General features: G+C 44.0%; 1 long non-coding RNA gene across 1 annotated transcript; it reads right to left on the bottom strand.

The window, feature by feature from the left end:
- Window positions 1-557: 557 nt before the first annotated feature.
- On the bottom strand, window positions 558-6,412 carry LOC106727324. The gene is made up of 3 exons (XR_001363490.1): window positions 6,331-6,412; window positions 3,872-3,877; window positions 558-568 (listed from the first exon to the last, which is right to left on the bottom strand). It is a non-coding gene; the product is annotated as an uncharacterized LOC106727324 (long non-coding RNA).
- Between the last annotated feature and the right edge of the window lie 265 nt (window positions 6,413-6,677).

Below are 6,677 nucleotides of genomic sequence, written 5' to 3'. Positions count from 1 at the left end.
CCACATGGCAGTGGTGGCAGCCGTGAGCGCGCCAAGTGGAGCCTGGGGGCCTAGCTGAAGTAGTGCCTATAGGCCATCAGCACCGAAGAGTGGCTGCGCAAGTGCCACCTCTTGGCCCAGAAGGTGCATGATTGCAGGGACAGCCACCGTGGTGGGCCAGATTGACGCCCTCCTGGCCACACCATGGAGGTTTATGGATCTGCGAAGCCACAGGCTTTCGGTGCACACATCCTCTCCTCTCCCCACCGGCATGCGAACATCTCCCAGCGCGCTGTCACTCTCGAGAGCCTGCAACAGTCCCAGACCAAGGCACGCACAAGTTCCCTCCGCCCCTCCGCTGCACTTCCATCAACCCCAGCATGCCTAAGTCCCCCACAGAATGTGCACACGTCCCCTCCGGCTTGCTCATGTCCTTTGGAGAGTGTCTGGGTGTTCTGGGTGCTGAGGGTGGGTGCCTATGAGATGACAGTGATAGAGCGGAGTGGTGACGCCCTATTCCCGCAGAGAGGAGATCACCTCTGTGGGGCTAATGCATGTGCTGAGGTGGGAGCAGGTGCAGACAGACACACTTGGTGGGTGCGAGCAGCCCTCACTGAGGTGCCTTCGGTCAGCGTTCAAGATCAAGAACCCAGAGGAGGCGAGGAGTTCCGTCCTCTCAGTGAAATGGTGGGATAGTTAGGGTGACTGCAGAGGAGGAATGTGCACTTTGGGTGCCAGCACCCATGAGCGAAGGCTGCCCTGACTGAGCCTCGCTCGTGTGGGGCCTAGCGCACTCCTGCTGGGCAGCGGGTGACAGGACGTGCTTTTCCAAGTTAATGAGAGAAAACATTGATTCTCCCACTGCCCATGAAGGTGGAAAGTGAAGTGAGGAGACATGTGGAGAGTGAGCGAGGTTCCCTGTCTGGGGGTTCCAAATCTACTGTTGGTTCCTTTCACTGCTGACTAGAGATATACAGGGTGTCCCCCGAAAATGTATACCCACTTTGAATACCTACTAATTCCAATTGGTTTAAGCATGAAAAGAAAGAAACAACAATGGAGCCGTCATCTGTTAAAAGTGCGGGCACAAACAGGCAGTCAGACATTCCCCAAGGGATCCCCAATTGGAGAGGGTGCAGGCCGTACTGAGGGGCACCCCCTTTCCCCCTCACCCCTTTGCACAAATTTCGTGCACCGGGCTACTAGTCCTATCAAATAAAGAGGGAGTATTCTAATTGACCCTCACGCTGTCGCAAAGATGGTGGTGCCCACAGCCAATAAGGAGGGAATATGCTAATTGCTACCATGCCCTCAAAGATGGTGGCACCCACAGTCAATAAGAAGGGAATATGCTAATTGACTGCTCCACCCTCAAAGATGGCAGCACCCACAGCCAATAAGGAGGGAATATGCTAATTGCTACCATGCCCTCAAAGATGGGGGCGCTGCCGGCAGTGGCAGCGGCAGAGGTGTGATGGGGCATCGCCTTCCCCTGATCGCTGGGTCGCCTCACTCCCCTGAGGGTTCCTCGACTGTGAGAGAGGGCAGGCCGGGCTGAGGGACCCCCCGTCCAATGCATGAATTTTCATGCACCGGGCCTCTAGTTATCATATAATATGACTGGTACATTCTAACAATTATTGTGCTATGCAAAATAGCACAATAAGAACTACATGTATCATGGAAAAAATGGGGTTAGGGACACAACACTCAAAAAAACTTCATCAGTAACACTGTTTTACCGCAAATCAGCAAGCTGAACAAGACGCCTAATGAGCCAGTTAGTTAGGAGTCATCTTTATTGTGTGCAGGTTCAGAGCAGATTACCTCTGTCAAATTCTGAACCCCACATACAGGAAGTCTCCCGTATTTTATAATTTTCGAGCCCCTTTGTTTGCAGATATTATAGAGGGCTCTGTGTGAGTTATTGTTACAGACAGTTGTAACCTTGAATACATAATGAGTTAGTACTTGGAATTATTATCAGTATTAGTCTATTTTAGTCTATTTCATTGGATGGCCAGCTTGCAAGGTCAGACAGTTAAGTTTATCTTTTTCTATTATTTGAACTAAAAAACAAAGTCATTTTACAGAATAACAGACTGTCTTAAAGTGACAGAATTTATAATGACAGAGTTTACAGGACTAGGGACTATCTAACAATAGCAGAGAGTTTCAAATAGCAGCTTCATACAGGATGGAGGATACTATGCTTCAACACATTAATATGGTCTTGAGTGTTTGTGTTCCTCCAAAGTTCATGTGTTATAATACCCATCCAAAATGATGGTATGGGAGGGATTAGTGCCTTTTAAAAGAGGACTGAGAAAGCTTCCTCATCCTTGTATGTTCCTCAGTGCAGTCTGCATCTGGAAGAAGACCTTCACAAGAACCTGACCATGCTGACCCCTGGTCTCAGGCTGCCAGCCTCCAGAACTGTGAGCAATTTCTGTTTTGAATAAGCTGTCCAGTCCATGGCATTTTGTTATAGCAGCCTGAATAAACTAAGACACATACAGACACACATGAAGATGAACCATAGTAAAAACATTAGTGTTACGTATGTCACATGATTAGGAAATGTAAAAATATACTACAATGAATATGGCACTTTGCCTAAGTGCACACACACACACAGTGTGTTTGGGACGGAAGATGTTATTCCTGTGTGACTAGGTTCAGCTTAGTACACTTTTATGCATTCACCTACTATTTCTCCTGAACTAAATTATGTATAAGCAAGTTCAAAATTTGTTTTATGCTCAAATTTTTCCCAAGTATTGGAATACATTTGAATTTCCAAAACATGCATTATAGCAGAACAGACTGTACTTTTAAGACATGTCGTTTCCTCTGTTCTGTAATGGAAAAACATAGCAAATAATGTGCTAGGTGTCTTCATTTAACACCCATTTAATCATCTCATTCCATTTTCTGGAAAGCCTGAGTGGTAGATGTTATTGTCTTCACTTTCACAGATGGAAATGAATTGAGAGAAGTTAAGGAAATTTCTGAAAGTATTACAATCCATCAGTGTGGGGGCGGAAATAAACTCACATCTGTCAAATTACAAAACCCAGGTTCATTTGTCCAGATTATACGAAGTCTCCATTATTTAAACAAAGAGAATCGTGGGATGAAAGTGGTAAGATTTTTTATTTTCCATTTGTATGGATCTACATTTTAGTGCAATAGGTAACTCTATTTTTATACACTATAAACATTAGCATATTGTTATAATTTTATGTTCCTTTATGTTAATTTGACTATTTCCAAAGAGGCTGCTATTTCCCCAAATAACATTAAATATTTTTTCTGCTGAAAATGCTTTTCCTTACATACTCAATTTACATAACTTTTGAAAGCAAATGAAATTATAGGCGATATATAGGATTGTAAAAACAAGGAGAGTCTTGTATCACATATAGACATTTTGCTCAATTTTGAGACACTATAAATAAGTTTTATGTTATACTGAGAAAACACTGAAAGGGGGCACTTTAAAACTCATTAATACAGTTCAAATGACTTGCAAATTTCTTATTTGTTACTTCTCATAATCTAGGCAATGAAATATATAACACCACTATTTTTTATGTGCCTTATGAGCACGATTTTAAGAAATCCTAAAGCACTACTTTATATTCATTTGATTCCGTAAGTGATTGTCGAGGCCATAGTTGTATGCACTGTTTTGCTGCAGTGCCAGGTCACAACCTCAGAAACATTCTTTTCCTCCATATGTCAAAGTGCTTATAAATGCTGCTTCCACAGTGCCCTGCTCCTTCACCACAGGGCAGGCATATAATTGGACAAAGTTTGGGGTCATTTAGAGTATATATTACCAAGAGTACAGCTGAGACTTCTTGTTTCAAAAGTAATTTAAAATAACTGACAACTATACTACCCTAATTGATACATTCATCTGAACAAATAAATGTATGTTTGTTTCCTTAAAAAATTCTCTGTATAGGATTAATCTAGTAAGTGGCTATAAGAAATTAATATCTTTATGTGTAAACACTTCAGATATCTCTCTCTTTGCCTCTTTTACTGTGAGTTTATGTTTTTGCATTAAAGTACATATGTGTAATACATAACAATCACACATATACACACTGTTTTGAAACTGCTTTTCATCTGCAATACATTAAACAATATATTTTCATGTTTAACATTGTTTCTATTGTTATTATATTGCTGAATATTATTCTACTACAGTTGACCCTTGAAAAACATGAATTTGAACTATGTGGGCAGGTCTACTTATACATGGATATTTTTCAATGAATATATAACAGTATTATAAATATATGTTTCTCTCATTTTCTTAATAATATTTTCTTTTCTCTAGCTTATGTTATTGTAAGAATACAGTGTATAATACATATACAGTGGGTGTTCAGTGAATAGTAGGTTATTAGTAATTAAATTTTTAGGGAGTGAAAAGTTGCACAATAATTTTTTACTGCACGGGGAAGGTGTTGGTGCCCCTAGACTAGTGATGGCGAACCTTTTGAGCTCGGCGTGTCAGCATTTTGAAACCTAACTTTGACTTAATTCTGGTGCCGTGTCACATATAGAAATTTTTTGATATTTGCAACCATAGTAAAACAAAGACTTATATTTTTGATATTTATTTTATATATTTAAATGCCATTTAACAAAGAAAAATCAACCAAAAAAATGAGTTCATGTGTCACCTCTGACACACGTGTCATAGGTTCGTTATCACTGCCCTAGACCCTCATTTTCAAAGGTCAAGTGAGTATAGAAACATTATAATTTTTAAGCAAGTCTGTATTTTGACAGCACCTCTATTTTATAATTTTTAAATATTTTGGACAATACTATGCAGAACAACCAACAGTATAAATATTTGCACAAATGAACTCAAACTTTTTTTAAGCTAAACACAAAGAATGGAATTGTTAGGTCAAAGTACTTTTGTACTTTCTTGTGGTTTTTGCAATTATTTCTGAATAAGCTCATCCTAATTTGAACAAATATATTTCTATAAATATGTGATCATTCATTCTCTACTTCATCACTAATAATGGGTTGTACAATTTTAAAAGTTATATACATTCCTTGGTTGTTTATTTTACATGATGCTTTTATTTTACACTAGAGGCCTGGTGCACGAAATTTGTGTGTGGGTACAGTCCCTAGGCCTGGCCTGTGATCGGGGCCCTCTTCCCCGGCTGCTGGCAGCTGGCCATGCCCCCTGCCACCAACCATCCCGTTTCCCTGTTCACCATTGGGAGATCAGAGCCTGCTGGCCAGGGGGAGGGACCAAGAGATTGTTAGTGCGCCTCATAGCGACTGGTTGAGCAGTCTATCTGGTTGTTCCGCCGTTCGGTCGATTTGCATATTACTCTTTTATATATATAGATGTTCTTCCACTTCCAGGGAAAGGGGCAAAGGAGGGTTGCTGAAAGTGATAAAGGAGGCAGCAGGGTGAACTTTTTTGCGGGGGGGAGGGAAGAGTTTCCTCCTGATGAGGGGCTTCAAAGGGCAGCAGCCTATTTCTGCTACCCTCTGTCTCCAGAGACACAATTTCTGATTGGCATCTGGCAGGACAGAGCAATTGCAGGTATAGGACTGGGAGTGCCTTTCTGCATGCAGATCCCTGGAGAGTCTCTTCCGGCCAAGGAAAGCTTTGTTCTAACCATTTCTCCTGGAGCCAGGGCTGCTGGGTGGTCTGGGGCAGGAGGGCAGAATGGAGGTGGGGCAGGACAGGAAGAAGTATGAGGTAGAAGACGGGGGTTGGGGGGTGGGAGAAGGAGAGGGTGAAATCTATGTGTGTGTGGGAGGGGGAGGGCTGGTGCAGAAGGAGAATTGGGGTCAGCATAGGAAGGTTTGGAGGTACTGGGGGAGTAAGAGGGACCAGCAGATGACAGAATAGGGGAAAGGGTCTACGGAATCAGGTGGGGGTCCTCGAGGGTGAGTATAGACTAAGTCCCCTCCCCAGACCCTGCCATCTCAGGTGGCTAGTGGAAGGGGACCACAGCAAGGCGCTGAGCCCCCTACACTTTGTGTCTGAGGCTCCAGAGCATGTGGCCAACAGACCCCGCAGCGGCCCTGCCACCCTTGCCAAAGTGCTGCCATTTGAAACACATTTTCAGACACATGGATTGTTTTTAAGTTAATGCTTTTTAATTCACTCTGTTTCCCACTTGTCGTTTTTTATTGAAAAGGAGGATTCTGCTGGTTTGTGTTCCTTAGCGGGGGTGGCAGGGATATTCTCCATGAGCAGAGATCCGATGAGAGACAGAGACAAAAGGCCCAGCGAGACATGGGGAATGAGTAAACACGATCAGAGAGCGAGGAACAGGGAGAGAGATGCACAGGGCGATACAGACACATGACACAGGGTGCTGTGGACAGGGATAGAGCTTCCCGGCCGGGTGAGAGGGCTCATTCCGTGGAGCAGCGGCTCCGTGGGCGCCTTCTCCCCGGACGCAGCTCCCAGGGCTGGAGTTGGCTAACTGAAAGCCCTGGATAATTAGAGCTAGTTATATGTGTGCAAAAGCCCCTGTGGGGGCCGTGGGCCCGCCACCCCTCCCCCGGCCTGCCCCCTGTAATCCAGCCACAGCAGAGGGGCTTTTTTAGCACAGTTGGGGCTGAGCACCTAGGGGAAGGGCGTGCAGGCAGAGAGCCCCTGGGGCCCAGGGGTTGGGGTGAGTCCTCCGCCT

The sequence above is a fragment of the Myotis brandtii genome, unplaced genomic scaffold (assembly GCF_000412655.1).
Source record: "Myotis brandtii unplaced genomic scaffold, ASM41265v1 scaffold405, whole genome shotgun sequence".
NCBI lineage: Eukaryota > Metazoa > Chordata > Mammalia > Chiroptera > Vespertilionidae > Myotis > Myotis brandtii.
This window is presented reverse-complemented; position numbering and strand designations above follow the sequence as displayed.